This window comes from Eretmochelys imbricata, chromosome 6, assembly GCF_965152235.1.
Source record: "Eretmochelys imbricata isolate rEreImb1 chromosome 6, rEreImb1.hap1, whole genome shotgun sequence".
NCBI classification, from domain to species: Eukaryota; Metazoa; Chordata; order Testudines; family Cheloniidae; genus Eretmochelys; species Eretmochelys imbricata.
Genome location: NC_135577.1, coordinates 64,651,554 through 64,670,928, shown reverse-complemented (window position 1 = coordinate 64,670,928; position 19,375 = coordinate 64,651,554). Strand labels below are relative to the sequence as shown.

General features: G+C 41.7%; 1 protein-coding gene across 1 annotated transcript in view; it reads left to right on the top strand.

Moving 5' to 3' along the window:
* Positions 1-19,375, top strand: part of DCAF5 (DDB1 and CUL4 associated factor 5) — a 107,354-nt gene that overhangs the window by 43,934 nt on the left and 44,045 nt on the right. The window lies entirely within an intron of this gene.

Here is a 19,375-nt window from a genome sequence, read left to right as displayed (position 1 = left end):
TGGCCCCTGTGTGCCAACATGTGAAGTGCTGATACAGCGCTGTTTGTGTTTTATGAACCCTAGCTGGGGCATATGGTTGTTTTGTCAAAAGAGACAGATCTCCAAAATCATATGGGCCTTACTTATTTTCCTTCTTTCTTTAATAATACCTTAGTACCATGTTTAGTGAGCACTGTAGGGAATATGCTACACTGCTTTTGCAAATCCTTGAGGAGGATGACTATTCAGACTGAGCTGTCATAAGGCTTTTGTGCCACTAGATGGTGTCTAGAATCCATATTGTGTACTCAAAAAACATGTTTGTGTGTGTCTTAAAAATTGTCTTTGCTTACAAGAATGAAGTGTATAGTACAGAACTGCCTGGGGTAAGTAAATAAGGCAGATTAAATATTTTCTCCTTTTGACATGTCTAATTACACAGTATTTTTAAGTTCTCAAGTTTTCCACTTTTTTTTTTTTTTTTATCTGGAACCTGTTAAAGGATATACTGTCTCTTTCTCCATCTCAGTTCTCTCCCTTTAGTAAAGTCAGATGAGGTTTATTCTTACCTATGTCAACTAATCTGGAAATCACTTGAGATCAGAATGAATTTAGGCACCTCTTGTTTTTGGCCATCTTCCACTTTTGAAATGGTCAGCAAACAAAACATTCCCATGAACTCCCAATAGTGCTTTGTGACTGCTGTTCATGATGAGGATGGTGTGTTTGCACCCCTATGCCTCGTTCTTGAAGGGTGAAGGTGTTAAATCCTGCCCAGGAACAAGTGTCTTGTTTGGTTGAGTGAAAGGGGGAGAAACTGAATAGTTTCCTTCGGGGATTGGTAGTGAGATACGGAACTCCTCACCTATAAGAGACTGGTTCAAATCCAACTAAGGTTTGTAGTGACCAAAAGTTACCATCTGATGGCTGTACTATGACTTCTAGCTCTTGTCACATAAGTCAGTCTGCTTTCAAGTAGGTGGGTGTCCAGGTTAAGACAGTAGCTTTCACCATCACTTTAAAAACAAAACAAGCAACTCCTAAAATCAAATCAGCTCTTAGTTGCCTTGTAGAACTTCTTTCCTCAGCTAAGAGAACAGTCCTCCAATATATATTGCCCCTTCAGATAAGAAAGCTATTTGCATAAATTGTCTAAAATTTAACTGAGCCTAAGATGCACTACTATTCATACAGAATTTACTAAAACTAAGAGGGCTGGCTTAATGAATCTCATCCACATTTGCATCTTGATTTGGAGCCTGGTCTTACTGCCTCTCTCATACTCCAAGCCCAGGAAGCAAGTTCCAGCCCTGTAGGTAGGGATTGCCTTCCCATCAATTAAAGAGCAGATCCTTTGGACTTGAAGGATGTTCCTTCCTGTCTGAATGTACTGGAAAGGTGGGGGCTATCATGTGGAAAATGTAAAATGGGGTAAAATTCAGTGTGTCTCTGGGACTCCAGTAAAGTCAAAAAGAGAGCATTTCTCTCCCTGTCTCCCCAAAGAAAGTACTGAAAGGTGGCTTTGTAGCTCAAAGCAGAACAGCTTGTAAAGAAGCCTCTGCAGTCACAGAATGGACTCATCCTAACTGTATTAGTGGGAGCAAGGAGAATATAATAGTCTCCTTGACCCACTTAACCCCTTGCTATTACAAGCCATTGGATTTCAGTGAACTGGCACACATGGCATTAGACTATAGATATGCACCTTTGCAGGTATCATTTGTACATACTAAGGCACTAAAGTAATAAGTCAGACTGTTTCTTCTCAGCAGTAGCTTAGTTAAGCTACTAAGATTGTTTTGGGAAGAGCTCTCACTGTGTCATACCAACAGTCAGGATGTTAACATGTCAAGGTGTTCCCGCTGTGAATGAAGCGAAAGACTTTGGAAGTTGTGCATGTGAGATACATTGAGTTAATACAGGTTGGTTCTTTAACAAGCTTGCCAGAAAAGCACTATCTGAGGCTGGCTTTGGTTGGTTCTCTGCAAGCTTTCACAATGGTACATGCATAATGTAACTGCCATCTCCAAGTGTTGAGCAACAGCACCACCAAGTGAAATGGATGGGAACTTCAGGTGGCCTGCACCACTGAAAATCCAACCCTTAACTCCTTATTGGTTTTTTTATATTACCTCAGTCCTGTCTACCTGTGTGGGTGTGAGCTAATGGAAACTTGAAGAGTAGAATAAGTCTACTATGGAACCTTTGTTTTGAATCCCATCCATTATGTGAGATGTAAGAATAATTCTGATTCCTAAGGAAAAAACGTAGTCTGGGCTGTACTGACTTTTCTCCTAGTTAAAATTAATGGGGTGCTATTTATTCATATAATATTTTCCAGTGGCTCTCTCCAGTACTCCCTCTGCCCTCTTCCTCCCCCCCCCCCCCCCCGCTGTGAATGACATAAACCTCCATTGTGGAAGGGCACTTATGAGTTTGAATGTTAGTTAAGCATTGCTACTGGATCTAGACAGCCTGAAATAAACAGCAGCTGTAATGTGCTCTCCATTCCTTATGGAAGTAAAAGATCTGTACATAGTCTGATCTTATGACTGTGCTTTAAGTAGAGCTCTGTTCATAAAAGGACCTATTTTGAGGAAAGGAACTGTGGGGGTTTGTTAGTGCTTCTTTGTGACCATATTGTGGCACCAGTCTCATGTTCCATAGTGTCAAGTGATAAGAGCTGTGGTATTCAAATGGGGAGAAAGAAATTAGTAATCTCAAGAGCAGACAACATGGTACCAACAAATAAATGCTAATTCACAAGCTTTGGAATTGCAGAAGTCCCTTCAAATGGCCAAGAAACCACATCCCTTTGGTTGGCTCTGTATAAGCACTAACTGTTTAATTGGTTCAGTACAGTAAAATTATATGCTCACGCGCTCTCTCTCTCTCTCTACATATATTATTTTGTGTTGGGACATCTGCCAGCCTTTTTTTCTAAATGAAAGTCGTGCTGCTGTGTGCAGCAAAAAAAAAAAAAGCATTTTTGTCAACTATTAGTCATCAGCATTTTTGTCAACTCATTTCCTCTTTCCTGTCATTTTTGCCTTTTGATGTGTGTTTGACTAATTTTGTACCTGTTGAAATTACTGGTCTTAGCTAGTAGAGGCAGGACAAATAGATGCAGTGTAAACTCTCGCCACCACAGCTCTACCAAAGCACCTCAAATCTGACTTGCAGTCCTCTCCCACAGTTCTACAGATGCATCTCAGACCTAAATTATAGCATCCTCTTACTCTAGTTCTGTGCTGCCATGCAGCTCAACTGATACACCTCATGCTTAACCTGCACTACTGGCTATTGTTCCACACCTGGGCTCCTCCTGGCAATGCATAATTCAGTACAAGTGCCCTACATGCCTAGATGCTAAATTGAGGTTTGCGCGTTTATTTCCAATTGTGTCTGAAGACCGCTTTTTACCACTGTGAAAAGTAATGCAGCAAACCACTGAAACTGATAGTGCAACCCTACTGAATTTGTGGAGATCTTTGGTACTATACCAGATTTTGTAGAGGATTTTTGTATGGTGGTAGTTCTATTTTTGAGGGTGTTAAAGCCTTCAGCATAATTACTGTTTTGGAAATGGATCAGTTGTTGAAGATACTGTGATTTCATTCAGACTTTATCCACCACTTGACCTGTGAGTCCTGTTTTCTTCAGGGCCGAGCATTTCTCTTTCCTAAAGTTTTACATGCACATCTAATCTTTGGTGGTAGCTTTTGGAAAAATGCATTGCTCCAGTGGTTTAAAAGCAGGGGTGCTGCTTTAAATCTGTAAAATTTGCACAGCAAACTGCTTGTGTATTTGCTGCCAAATATTTGTACTTCTGAGATGAACACTTTTCTAATTTGCTGGTGTAGATACCCATACACACTTACCTAAGATATTTCTAAAGATGCTTATCACTAGGTGTGTCTGTGTGCTGCACCTGGGAAGTGTGATTCCCAGCCCGGGTAGACAGCCTGTGTCTCCCTCACTTAGTAGTGTGGATGTTGCAACACTGGTGACAACTTGGGTTAGCTTGCTGCTTGAGTGAGTCCAAGCCCACCAGACCCATGGTCTGAGCTTGAGTGGCTAGCCTGTGCTGTAACATCCATGTTGCTATTTTTAGTGTGCTAGCTCAAGCTGAGGTAGAGCCAATCTGTCTACCCACGATGGGAATTGCACCTTATAACTGCAGTGTAAACATACCCAAAGAGTTTCTGCTGGATACAACCTGGTAGGTACATCACGCTTTTTGAGGTTGGTACTGCCGTCTCTCTTCGCCCTCCATGCCTTTTTAGAGCTTGTCTTAACTTTGCAATAGACTCGGGATCTTACTCAGATGTTGCCTCTGACCTGGCTTTTGTCTGTGTGCAAAAAAACCTCTCATGAGAGTATGGTGGTGCTTTACACCTGAACTAGCTGGTCTGTCCTGGGTTATAGGCTAAAGCCGGAGTGCTGCTCATGCTCAGGCTGGTAACAGGCCCACTTTGCAGTCTGACTGCAGGCTAAACCACTGAAGTGCTAATCTCTGCTTACTGCAGTACTGAGAAACATGGGGTTTGATCACAGAAGTCCTAATGGCTCACATGAGTGAGTATGGCAACAGTGTATGGGCACAGTAACTTGAGTGTGGCTTTACCGTGTTGCTGCTCACACCTGGGCTAGGCTAACTTGGGTACTGATCACTTGAGTTAACTATGCAGTCTGTGTCCATTGGTAACAAGCTTCTGTGTTTGAGCTCTGTGCTGCTGCACCCCTTTCCCACTGAAGTGTGTGTTCTCAAACTCCCAGTAGGGTCTGGCTTGCTCCAGACCATAGTCTTTTGAACCCAAGACTGAGATTTTTAGCCACTTGAGCTCTGCTGCAGGTCAGAGGGTTCAGAGCTGAGAAGAAATAGACACTGGCTGGTACTGCTGAAGTGTTACTGTGGTAAACTGTTTTAGTTGCCCAAAAAGAGAATGGCACTATATGCTTGTAGTTCTGTCACTTCCCCCACCTCCATTCCTTCACATTTATATGGACTCTGAACTAGCAGACAACTTGTGGACACTTAAAAAAAAAATCTTACCAGTTGTTGATAACTGGTGTCATCAATGGTTGCAGGGGGGTACTGAAAACTAATCTAAAATATAGACAGGACCAAACAATTTTCAACACACATTCAGAAACTGTGGTTGGACCTTACTCTGAACCAGTTCTTCATATTCTTCTATGTAGGTGTGCCAGGGAGAAGAGGTAAGGCTGCTTTTTAATTTGAATCTTCTACACTAATTTTGTTTTTCCTTTTTTGCAGAGAGGAGAGGGTGGCAAGGGAGTGGAATGGGGTAGTGGCCTATCTCCAAAGTGAAACTTTGGAGGAGTCTGACAGTTTTTTGAGTTGAATGGCTTCTTATTAGTAACAAAACCTGTCACTATTATCTAAGGATCTCAAAGCTTTTTACAAATATTAAGACTTGCTCAGTGTCCATGTGAGAGAGGTAAGTGTATCAAAATGAATATTTCTAATACTTAGATAAATTAGGGGATCCAAGTATACATATATAGAACATAATGCCGAACTAGTCTGGAAAAACAAACTCTTCCGTCTGAGAGAAGAGAAGCTATACACATGTTAAATGGACTTTATTCACAAGGGGTTGTTTGTGGGTCCCCTTGCAAGGGAGCTGCTAGCCTTTTAGGGAGAAAGAGCTCTAAAAGGAAGTTACTGATTGTGTTCACCAAAGTTATTGATGCAAGCAAGCAATCTGTGATCTCTCAATTGCAACTAGGAAGGCAATTTCTTTTTGGCTGGCTATTAGAAGCATAATTAAACAGGGTACAATTGTAAAAAAAAAAAAAAAAAAAAAAAAAAAAAATGTTTATAGGTAAAAGTATGACCTCCATGTCTGTGTGTAATTAGAGTATTTAACACCTGCAGAACAAAGACTAAATCACTCATAAAAACACAGGCCAGGAGCCAAGCAAGAGGGAAGGGGGGACAATAGAGCTATTCACTGGCATAGGGGTGTGTCCTAAGATGGATGTAGTGCACTTTCTAGATATACTTCTTCCTTAGACAAGGCATTGCTTTGTGATAGCTGTGAAATGGCACCTTTGTGTCTCAGCCTTGTCTCAAAGGTCAAATGACTTGTCCATTTATAAGGGGTTTATTTTCCTTTTGTCTTGTCTTTGAAACTCAGGGTGAATTGTTAATGAACTTGTTTGTTTTTAGTTTGCGTGTTTTGACAGTTCTCAAGGTGCCCAAGACTGAGAGTCACCTTGCCCCCAGCGAGAGGGAGACTTGTGTGTGTGCTTAACTGTGTCAGCTCCCTGATTCCTCCAGCCTGTTAGGCACCCAAACGATCTTGTCTGGGCTATGCCAGCCATTACTTTGCCTTGCAGATTAACAGTAGATGCTCTCTGGTCCCTGAGGCCCTTTGAAGCATTCCCCTGCAGTGTTCAGTTGCTTATCCATCAAATGCTCTTAATAATGCCAGATATGCTGTCCCTAAGAGAACAGTACACCCCAGCTTGTATGATTCAACTCAGGATCAATACCTTGTACAATACCACAGCACTGAGATATATCTATAGTGAAAACAAGAATAAGTTTCTTATCAAGAGTCGAGAGAGAGTAAGTTAAGGATAATGGAAGTAGAAGGGTTACATATAAAACAAAATACACAATTGCTAGAGACTAGTCTAAATGTAACAAGCTAACCTCTTGTCTAGAGTAGGCTTATCTCCCCCAACGCTTTTTTGCAGCATTTCCAGCTGAGGCTGGTTTTGATCCCGTTTTCATGAGTGTAAACAGTGTTCGTTTACTTCATAGATGCAAGATAATGGGGTGCTTTCCTTGTCCCTCAGCTAGTCCAGTAAACCTTTTGAAGTGCACCCCCAGATAAGACTCTCTTTTTTTTCCCCCCCCCCTGCCGTTCAGCTCTTCCTGATAAATTCCCCAATCCTTCATCTGCATGAAGGTGACTGTGAATGAGACAACACTCAATTTACATTTCAACAGATAGATGGGTAAACTATCTGGTCTGGAAAGAAACCAGTTTTTCACTTTTGCCTGGAATTAACACTTTGATGCAAACTATAAGAACACATTTCCAGTATCTAGTAGGAATACATACATGTTACAATCATAGTCATTATCAGCGTGACACCAGCTTTTAGCGTAAACCTCACATGATATTCTTTATGGATAAATACCTTGGAAGTGGTGTGCTGTGCATTGTGAGTTTCAGGTCTGTTAGGAACTGCTATTACAGAACAGTAAACCCTTTGCAGCTGGTACCCAGTGGGCCTCTGTGTCACATGTAGGCGGTGGTGTAAAAGGAGTGGAGTGATTTACTGCTTTGATTACATGTTTCTCTTGTGTACATTCATTTCTCATGTGCTTGAGGAAAGTGGCAGAGGGATGGGCTGAGTAAGGATTACCTGAGTAAGGTGTGTTTGGGAAGGGAAGCAAAGCGCATGCTCATAAGAAAAGGGATGCACTCTGTGACCACATAGTAATTGGCTCTTCTTTTATTTCTCTTACTAGTGCCAAATCAGTCCCACACCAATGGTAGTGACCTGTGCTAGGAATATCTTTTGTGAAAGGGTACCTGTAACACTTCAAGCAGTTATATATTAACTGCTGCTTTGATTCCAGAATAGTGTTGGCAGTGAATAGGTGCAAGGCCTTTGTGAAAGGTATGACCTTTCCAGCATACATATTTTCCTGCCTTGGTTCAGTACTACTCAGTTTCATTTTATATAGCAGCTTTCATGAAAACTACATCACTAAATCCTTTATGGAACAGTCAATAAATGGGAGCATGAAAGGATATTAGAGAGATTTTTTGTTTCTCTCCCCCCCCCCCCACCCCCCGAGAATAAAGTAACTTCCCATAACAGACTGGGAGTCAGAAACCCTGACTTCTGTTTTCAACTCTGTCATGTTGTCAGCTGGGCAAATCTCTCTACCTCAGTTTACCCATTTATAGGGAAGCATGTGATGCTTAACTGGCTGGTTGTAAATCTCTGCTTTGATCCTCTCTAATGGAAGGACTAATATAACAGCAAAACCCCCATAATCAGATTTAAAGAATAAATCAATCACCTGTTACTTAAGAAAGTTGTGATTACTTTTGATGCCAAAGAGGTGTGTGGCTGCACTTTCTTTCATTTACTTAGCAGTGTCAGTCCTGGTGTGTGTGTACTAGTGTTGAACATCATGATAGTCTTGCAGTCTGACTCTGGCACAACTGCTTGTAGACTCCCTCCTCAGGCCCTACGCTACCAGCACTCCCAGCTACCTTCAAGACACCACTGACTTCCTGAGGAAACTACAATCCATCGGTGATCTTCCTGATAACACCATCCTGGCCACTATGGATGTAGAAGCCCTCTACACCAACATTCCACACAAAGATGGACTACAAGCCATCAGGAACACTATCCCCGATAATGTCACGGCAAACCTGGTGGCTGAACTTTGTGACTTTGTCCTCACCCATAACTATTTTACATTGGGGACAATGTATACCTTCAAATCAGCGGCACTGCTATGGGTACCCGCATGGCCCCACAGTATGCCAACATTTTTATGGCTGAATTAGAACAACGCTTCCTCAGCTCTCGTCCCCTAATGCCCCTACTCACGCTATATTGATGACATCTTCATCATCTGGACCCATGGAAAAGAAGCCCTTGAGGAATTCCACCATGATTTCAACAATTTCCATCCCACCATCAACCTCAGCCTGGTCCAGTCTACACGAGAGATCCACTTCCTGGACACTACAGTACTAATAAACGATGGTCACATAACCACCACCCTATACCGGAAACCTACCGACCGCTATTCCTACCTACATGCCTCCAGCTTTCACCCTGACGACGCCACGCGTTCCATTGTCTATAGCCAAGCTCTACGATACAACCACATTTGCTCCAACCCCTCAGACAGAGACAAACACCTACAAGATCTCTATCAAGCATTCTTACAACTACAATACACACCAGCGGAAGTGAAGAAACCGATTGATAGAGCCAGAAGAGTTCCTAGAAGTCACCTACTACAGGACAGGCCTAACAAAGAAAATAACAGAACGCCACTAGCAGTCACCTTCAGCCCCCAACTAAAACCCCTCCAACGCATTATTAAGGATCTACAACCTATCCTGAAGGATGACCCAACACACTCACAAACCTTGGGAGACAGGCCAGTCCTTGCCTACAGACAGCCCTGCAACCTGAAGCAAATACTCACCTGCAACCACATACCACACAACAGAACCACTAACCCAGGAACCTATCCTTGCAACAAAGCCCGTTGCCAACTGTGCCCACATATCTATTCAGGGGACACCATCACAGGGCCTAATAACATCAGCCACACTATCAGAGGCTTGTTCACCTGCACATCCACCAATGTGATATATGCCATCATGTGCCAGCAATGCCCCTCTGCCATGTACGTTGGTCAAACTGGACAGTCTCTACGTAAAAGAATAAATGGACACAAATCAGATGTCAAGAATTATAACAGTCGTAAACCAGTCGGAGAACACTTCAATCTCTCTGGTCACGTGATTACAGACATGAAAATTGCGATATTATAACAAAAAAACTTCAAATCCAGACTTCAGCGAGAGACTGTTGAATTGGAATTCATTTGCAAATTGGATACAATTAATTTAGGCTTGAATAGAGACTGGGAGTGGCTATTTCCCTTTGTTTTTTCCTACCCTCCACCCCCCCAGACGTTCTTGTTAAATCCTGGATTTGTGCTGGAAATGGCCCAACTTGTTATCATACACATTGTAAGGAGAGTGATCACTTTAGATAAGCTATTACCAGCAGGAGAGTGGGGTGGGGGGAGGTATTTTTTCTGCTTTGTGTGTATAAAAAGATCTTCTACACTTTCCACAGTATGCATCCGATGAAGTGAGCTGTAGCTCACGAAAGCTTATGCTCAAATAAATTGGTTAGTCTCTAAGGTGCCACAGGTACTCCTTTTCTTTTTGCGAATACAGACTAACACGGCTGTTACTATTACTTTACTTTAGCAGGTTTCAGAGTAACAGATTCACTTTTCAAGTGCAGCAGTTTTTAATTCATAATGAATTACCTTTCCAGACAAACATATTGCCTTCCCTGGCAGCTGTGTACCTTGCTTTTTACTGATGTTAAATCAGCTTCATTTCAGAAACAATAATTTGTGCCTTTGTTTTTGTCTGAAGGTCACCTTCCTATGGCATATCTGGTGTCTCATCAGTCTGATTATCTGGTGGAATCTGCTGTTTGTTTGTTTGTTTTTGCTTTGAATCCTACTTACTTATATTCCCTTCACACACCATCACCTTACCATACAACTGCTACTTTTGACCAATTTAAATAATAAAATCAGAGAATTTAGAGATGGAAGAGGTCTATTAGGTGATTCAGACCATTCCCTGTGGTCATAGCAGGATTGTTTTTTAAATTCTCCACTTGGCTTTTTAAGTCAGACAAAGGGTCTTCTGTTTCTGTTGAAAAACCATTTTACAGTCTGGTAGATCTCGCTTATTATTTAGATTTACAGCGGCTCTTAGAGGACCTAAGCAGGGATCAGGGCTCCATTCTGCTAGGTGCTATACAGATATGTCATGAAGATGATTCAGAGGTTGAGCTCTCTGGGACAAGTTTATGAGAAGAGTCAACAGGTGGATGAAACAAGCAAATGGAGAGGGGATGGAAGGAGCATTAGTTAACAGTAAAATAAGCATGATTTTGCAAAATCAGCAGTAGTCTTGACTCAGCTGCCTAGTTGTTGTCATCTGGCTGTGTTCTGTAGGCATAATGGTGGAGGTGAGTCTGAAGGAGGAGTTTGAAGAATAATAATTTTTTTTTTTTAATGCTTTCCTCTTCACCCTTCCTCCCCCAAGCCCAAAAGTCTGTAGCTTTGTCTATGAATAAAGGACAAAATGGAAGAAGGCACAAAGATATATGTGAAAGAAGTGAACTGTCTAGAAAGGCTGAATTCATTGGCAGGGCAAAGGCAGCATTCAATGGCCAAATTAGATGGGGCAGATCTAACCAGGGCCATCCCTATCCATATGCAAAATACGCAGCTGCATAGGACATCAGGAAATTTTTGGGGCACCAAATTTCCTGGTGCCCCACGCAACTGTGTGCTGCTCCAGCCCCTGCTCCATCTCTTCCCCATGGCCTTCGCCCCTTCTCCGCCCCAGCCCTGCCCCCACTCCACCTCTTCCCGCCCCCACCCCCACTCCCACTCCCCTGAGGACTGCAGCAGGGGTTGGCCCTGCCCTGCACTCACCAGGTGGCAGGAAGTGGAGCAACCCAGCCCCAACCAGCTCCACTCTGCCAGCTCATGCTGGGGGGACAGGGAGGAAACCGCCCCCCAAGCCTGCTCTTGCTCCCCCCGCCCCCATGGAGGCTGGCCTCGCCCCCCCACCCCCACAGGCAGGGGGCTGTGTAAGGCATCGAAATGGCTAGGGACGGCCCTGGCCCTAACCCAGGGAAACGCTTCCTGATATTTATCCAGTTTTACCAACTCTTACAAGTTTATCATAAGTCTTGTGATATTTATTTTAAAGTCCCAGCTCCTGAAGTCAATTATTTTTGTTTTGTTTTAATGAAAGTTTTTTAGCCTTCCTGGTTGGGGAGGAAAAACTTGAAAATGAGACTTAAATAAACACTAGAAGAACCAGAAAGCAAACCCTCCTCCCCCTCCCCCCCCCGACTCCTTCAGATTTTATAAATATAAAATTTAACCTCATGATTTTTAAACATATTTTGGTTTTGGTGGGGTGAGGGGGGCACATGTTTTGTTTTGTTTTTTTTTAAATGTTTGAGATTGGCAGTACTGTTTACCCTAAATTTCTCAGAGTAACAGCCGTGTTAGTCTGTATTCGCAAAAAGAAAAGGAGTACTTGTGGCACCTTAGAGACTAACCAATTTATTTGAGCATGAGCTTTCGTGAGCTACAGCTCACTTCATCGGATGCAATGTAGCTCATGATAGCTCATGCTCAAATAAATTGGTTAGTCTCTAAGGTGCCACAAGTACTCCTTTTCTTTTTGCGAATACAGACTAACACAGCTGTTACTCTGTAACCAACCTCAGTAGCTTAACTTCAAAAAGGGGAACTACACAAAAATGAGGAAGTTCATTAAACAGAAATTTAAAAGGACCAGTCACAAGAGTGAAACACTTGCAAGCTGCATAGAAATTGCTTAAAAACACTGTAGTAGAGGCTCAAACTAAATGTATATCCCAAATTTTAAAAAGTCCGAAAAATGCTACCATGGCTAAACAGAGTAAGAGGCAGTTAGACAAAGACATCCATTAAAAATAGGAAGTCAGATCCTACTGAGGAAAATAGAAAGTAGCATAAACTCTGCCAAGTTAAGTGTACAGGTATAATTAGGCAGGCCAAAAAAGAATTTGAAGAGCAACTAGCAAAAGACTCAAAAACTAAGTACATCATAAGCAGGAAGCCTGCCAATCAGTGGGGTCCCTGGAGGTTTGAAGTACTTAAGGAGCACTCAAGGAAGATAAGGCCCTTTACAGAGAAGATAAATGAATTCTTTGCATTGCTGTTCACTGCAGAGGATGTGAGTGAGAGATTTCCACAGCTGAGAAGTTCTTTTTAGGTAGCAAATCTGAGGAACTATCCCGGATTGAGGTGTCAGTACAGGAGGTTTTGGAAGAAATTGATTAAACTAAACAGTAATAATTCACCAGGACCAGATGGTATTCACCCAAGACTGCTGAAGGAACTCTGATATGAAATTGCAGAACTACTAATTGTAGTCTGTAACCTATTGCTTAAATCAGTCCCTGTACCAGATAACTGGAGGACAGCTAATGTAATGCCTATTTTTAAAAAAAAAGGCTCCAGGGACAATCCTGGCAATTACAGGCTGTTTAAGCCTAACTTGATCATCAGGCAAATTAATTCCATTTTTTACTATAGTTGCAATGATCAGACACTGATGAACATATGTTGAGGAAGAGCCAACATGGCTTTTATAAAGGGAAATTATGCCTCACCAATCTACTAGAATTCTTTGAGGCTGTCAACAAACATGGACAAATGTGATCCAGTGGATATAGCTTTCTTGGACTTTCAGAAAGCATTTGACAAGGTCCCTCACCAGAGGCTCTTAAGTCAAGTAAGCAGTCATGGGATAAGAGGGAAGGTCCTCTCATGTATCAATAACTGGTAACAAAGGTAACAAAAGGTAGGAATAAATGGTCAGCTCTCAGAATGGAGAGAGGTAAATAGCGGGGTCCCCCAAAGCTCTGTACTGGGACCAGTGCTGTTCCACCTATTCATACATGATCTGGAAAAAGGGGTAAAGAGTGAGGTGGTAAAGTTCGCAGCTGCAAACAAAACTACTCAGATAGTTAAGTTCAAAGTTGATTGTGAAGAGTTACAAAGGGATCTCACAAAACTGGGTGACTGGGCACCCAAATAGCAGATGAAATTCAGTGCTGAAAAATGCGAAGTAATACACATTGGGGAAAAGTCATCTCAATTATATATTCAAAATGATGGGGCCTAAATTAGCTGTTACCACTCAGGAAAGAGATCTTGGCGTCATTATGGATAATTCTCTGAAAACATCTGCTCAATGTGCAACAGCAGTCAAAAAAGCAAACTGTTAGCACCATGAAAAAAAGGGATCGATAATAAGAGGGGAAAATATCATAATGCTACTATCTAAATCTATTGTATGCCCTCACCTGGAATATTGCATCCAGGTCTGGTCGCCCCATCTCAAAAAAAATATTAGAATTAGGAAACATTTACAGAGAAAGGCAAAAAAAAAAAAAATTAGGGGACAGGATCAGCTTCCATATGAGCAGAGATTTAAAACACTGGGACTTTTAGAAAAGAGACAACTATGGTGGGGAGGCTAGATTTGTGAAATCATGAATGATGTGGAGTAAGTAAATAAGAAAGTGTTTGCGCCTTCATATAACACAAGAACCAGGGGTCACCCAATGAAATTAATAGCAGGTTTAAAACAAACATAAGGATGTACTTCTTCACACTACTCAGTCATCCTGTGACACTTGTTACAAGGGCATGTTGCGAAGGCCAAAAGTATAACTGTTTTTAAAAAAAAACAAACAAACAAAAAACTAGATAAGTTCATTAAAGATAGATCCATCAGTGGCTATTAGCCAAGATGGTCAGGGACGCAACCCCATGCTCTCGGTGTCCCTAAACCTTTGGCTGCCAGAAACTGGGACTGTACAACAGAGTATACAGATCACTTGATAATTGCCCTGTTTTAGTTATGCCCTCTGAAGCATCTGGTACCGGCCACTGAGTACTGGGCTAGATGAACCACTGGTCTTCTGACTCAGTATGGCCATGCTTATGTTTTCAAAGCAGGTTAGATATATAGCAGGTTCGTTTTGGCTTTGTAAATAAAGTAGAGAAGTCCACTGGTCTCAAAAGCTAAGACTGTTGTCTTGTTTTCTTCTATACCATCAATATTTTCAGTCCCTGTAGGGGGTGATCCATAATAAATAAGAACTTCCTGTTTTGTGTATTGAAAACAACCTTCTTTCAAAGGTTTCAGAGTAACAGCCGTGTTAGTCTGTATTCGCAAAAAGAAAAGGAGTACTTGTGGCACCTTAGAGACTAACCCATTTATTTGAGCATGAGCTTTCGTGAGCTACAGCTCACTTCATCAGATGCATACCGTGGAAACTGCAGCAGACTTTATATATACACAGAGAATATGAAACAATACCTCCTCCCACCCCACTGTCCTGCTGGTAATAGCTTATCTAAAGTTATAAGCTATTACCAGCAGGACAGTGGGGTGGGAGGAGGTATTGTTTCATATTCTCTGTGTATATATAAAGTCTGCTGCAGTTTCCACGGTATGCATCTGATGAAGTGAGCTGTAGCTCACGAAAGCTCATGCTCAAATAAATTGGTTAGTCTCTAAGGTGCCACAAGTACTCCTTTTCTTCTTTCAAAGCTTAGCTGATCTGTTAAAAACTTCTTCTCTGTTTTCCCAGGCTTAGATTCTTTTTGCCAGGTTTTATCCCATTACAAATTCTTTTTTTGCACTGTTAGAAGTACCTCAGTTTAGTGGTTACAGAGATGCTGACAAACCTGATGGCATGTGATCATGTGTATTAGACATTTTGTTTTCATATTAGTTACGAGCATTCAATTTGTTTTTTTTTTCCTTTTAAGGTCAATCTTCTTTATTACATTATATTGTAAACAACCCTGCTTGGAATTATCAACACTTTCTCTCCCTTCCTTCCTTCCTTCCTTTCCTCCCCCACAAATGACTCTCATTTCCTAAAGACATTGACTGTAATCCATTTTGTTGTGTAACATTTGTTGCTTATCAAAAGGAATGTGTATTGAATGGCTCCACTAATGCTATCCTGGTGCACTTTTTGTTTTAAACTTCCCCCAAGGTCCCCCCCCACCCCCACCCCTTTCCCTGGAAAGGAAGCCTTGAGCTGATGCAAATACTGGCTGTTGTGGTTCTCCCCTCTTTCGACCCCTCCCCCCCAGCTTCCAGCAAAAATTTTTTTATTTGCACTAATGGTGCTGATCTTGGATTGACAGCCTAATATTGTTCATCTGAACTCCATGTTTGGTTAACACATGAGTGCTGCCCGTACACAGTGCGTCCAGTTATGGCAATGACCATATTGTACATAACTCTGTCATTCTCTCCTTCACCCTGCCCCCAATGCCAGTATATATGTGTTAGGACTTAGATTTAGTCTATAGACAGAACATTTTTCTCTTAATTCTACAAAACCCACAACCACCACCAAAAAATCCTCAAATGTATTATTTGTCGTTGACTGTTGTTTCCAGAGCTGTGCAGCAATGCCAGCATTCCAAATCTGGCTCTCCCAGCTGGCAGTGGAAGCAGACAAAATGCCAGGATAGTTCTGAATGAGTGAGTGAAGAAGGTGATACTTATGGCAGAAAGTGAGTGTTACCTTGCTCACTCAGACATGCTCCATCAGTGGTTGCTCTGGTTGTGCTTGGTATTACCATGACAGATGATGATCTCTGAGAGTTGACTTTAGGTATCTTGTTACTGGTGATGGCCTTCATCTCTCTGAGGGATATTTGTTGGTTCTACCTGGTTATACTAATAACACTTCCTGCAAGAGGATGCCACCTCTGAGAACTACTCTGTGAAGAAAAGTTGTGAGGGAGTATAAGTGATGGGGGGGGAAGGGAGGAGGAGAAAGCAGTCTTAAAATGAGCCAAAACCTGTACTGATTGAATACCTCAGTTTCATATTAGGGAAGTGACACCTCTTCACTGAGTATAAGTGACTAAAGTTGTATGTTCCTATTACTTGGTGGCTCACACAGGGGAAGAATAAAAAGCTCCATGAGCATATATTGTCATCTCTTCACTGGGGAGAGACTTTTGTCTTCTCTTCTAGCTACAGAGAAGGTGACATGATAAAAAACAAGTGAGGGAAATTCAGAATGGCCATACTCTTTCCTCCCACCCCCGACAGCAGCAATGATAACCTCAAAAAATCCCTCTTTAAGATTTCCTTTCTGAAATGTGACTCTAAAACACTGATATCTCTCACTAACTCTAGGGCAAATGTAACAGTATACAAGTAAAAACAGATTCCCCCCCCCCCAACTGCCAGTCCTGCAAACTCACTCCAGAGTTTGTGAGGCAAGTTGTGTTTTTTTTTTTCCGATATCCCTGTCACCTGTAGTAAAGGTTCTAGGGTGCCCCACTGTCTCAGTGGATTTGCACAGGTGTAAGTGTTTGGAATTTAGTGAACAACGTAGTTGAGATGCGATTGTATTCCAACTTGTGCATTACTCTTTTCATTGTGTTGGCTTTTCAGGATTAAAAACAGTGACAACTTTTATTTTTAGTCACTAAATAAAATAGCTAAGAATCTGATCTATTTAGTAAGAAGATGCTATTCTTATAGTCACTTTTCAAAGTTGAAATGAACTTCAGATGGTGGATTTCTCAGTTCCTTTGTCCAGACTCAGCAGATAATTAGGTGGGCATTAAAAGCTACCCAAATTCCCACCGAGATCTATTCTGAGAGCTACTTAATAGTTAAGCATCACTTGGTGAGCAGATATTTGGTAGGCTCACGCTGATGGTGGGTTGTAAAGCTTGACTTGGTACAGTGAAGTTGGAGGCAATCCCTACCGCATTGTTAATTTCACTTAAAAGAATTGCCAGTCTAATGGATGTAATTTGTGAGAAGTAGGCTTGAATGTATAGTTGAGGCTGCAAGGAGTGCCGCACAGCTTCTCTAGATCCATTCACTTACCTAGCTATGGTTTGTACCCTGTTATGTTCGTTTCCCCCCTCTTAAGCCCCTGTGTATAGCAAAAAATGCGGTCCTGTCTGAAGTCTGCAAATGCATTTTCCTCACTTTCCCATATGCCCCCAAACCAAATGTAATACAGGTTTGTGGACCAAACAGTATGCAATATTCGATTCAGAAAGCCTACTTGGCATCTGCTTCTACAGGACTGAATTACTATTTCTAAATCTGGTGGCTATTGCGATTTGGCTAGATCTACTCCTGCTGGCTAAATGTTTAAAGTTTGTGGGGGAGGGAGCTGTGTTTTGAAAACTATTTTAAAACAAATGTTCCATCTCCTAGCGCACAGAGGGTTTAATGTTTGTCCAACTCCTTTGAATACATTCATGGCTGCAGCTTCTCTTGCTGTATTTGGTAGTCCATTTTACCAATTAATTATCTTTTGCATATGTAAAACATGTCAACGTGTTGTGTATGTGATGGCTACTATTTTGTTTTGTATTGCAAATGTATCCTTGTGGGACTGGGCATTGGGGGCACCTTATGGTACAAGTTCAGATGGTACAAGGGAAAATTCTAATCTCCCAATATCAAAGTTTTAAAAAAAGACTTGTACCTATTTTGTTCAGCCCAACAATCTAAGTCTGAGAAGCAAGAGCTCTTTTATTTTGAATTAGAAACTTTCAATATGCATTTATGAGCTTTCTTCAGGGGGTAGCCATAATACTGAAAAGTGAGATTATTGGGAGACCTGTTAGTCACCAGGTAGTTAAGATTGTAACTAGCTTTGCACTATAAACTAGACCACCTGAAGTGTGTGTTTGTGTGTCTGTGTGTGTGTGCGCGCACGCGCTTTTGTACCAGAAGAAACTTTTAACTGGGGAAAGTTTTTTGGGTGATTAGTCAGATTATTAGCACTAAAGATGTGCTATGTACTTCACAACTGATGGAGAAAGACACTATCCCTGCCCCAAAACCTGAAAGTGACAATTATGACAATTTTTTGAAAAACCAAACATTTTTACCTTTTTGCCACATCATAACTTTAAAATAGTTTAGACCCAGAAATTCCAAACTTGGTTTATTGTACTTTCCCCTCTTTCCCCCCTCCCCCCGATGTAGCCTTTTACTGTCTTGGGAAGGTTCTAGTAGGTTAGGAGTTGCCCAATAAGTTTGGGCCAAGGCTATGCAAAATCTTTAGGAGCTTATATCATCCACATATTGAGCACTATTTAGAAAGTTGACAATTGAATCAAAAAGTATGCAAGATTTTAGATGTCACTACCTACACCTGCTATGATGTACGTCTCAGATGCTTCCTTAACCATCAGACCCTCTTCTTCACCCTTCCCTATGTGAGTCTTCTATTAAATTTCTCTTCTTACCATGTATACTCCTGTCCTTCCCCATCGAACTTTCTATATACAGTTATCAAACATGGTCCCCATTCTGCTATAAAGCACCAACTCCCTTCTACCATCTCTACCTTTACCTCTTCTTCCCCCTCCCCCCACCCCCAATTTACTCCCCAACCACCTGCTGCTTGGCTTCGTGGAATAGTACAGGGAGTGTGCAGTGTAATCTAATTAAATCACCCTTGTAGTGGGGAGTTGGAGAGCAAGGAGTCCGATGCAGGCATGTCCTGGCAGGAAGACAGAAAACAAAATGTCAGGTAATTGGTGACAGAAAACAAAATGTCAGGTAATTGGTGACAGAAAACAAAATGTCAGGTAATAGGACTTTTGAAAAATGCCTCTAGTTTCTTCAAGGAAATCCAGCTCTGACCACTGAGAGGAAAAAACTGGGCCCATTTTAAGTACATTAATAGGTTCTTCTTGACTGTAACTAAAGAGCAAGCATCTGTTCAGTTTTACAGTATATGTCATGAAACAAGACATGCTTAAACCTTTGTGGAATGCAGATTCCCTTCCATGGGGAGTGACTCACTTTTATAAAAGCCTTGGGAAGAGAACTATATCTGAAAATATGATGCATTAAAACCTATGAGTCAACTTCCTCTGAAAATGTTACATCTGTACGCACATGCCTGTTAGCTACTGAAGGTGGACAGATCATCTGGTGGGGACTCCCCCAAACCCATGAAC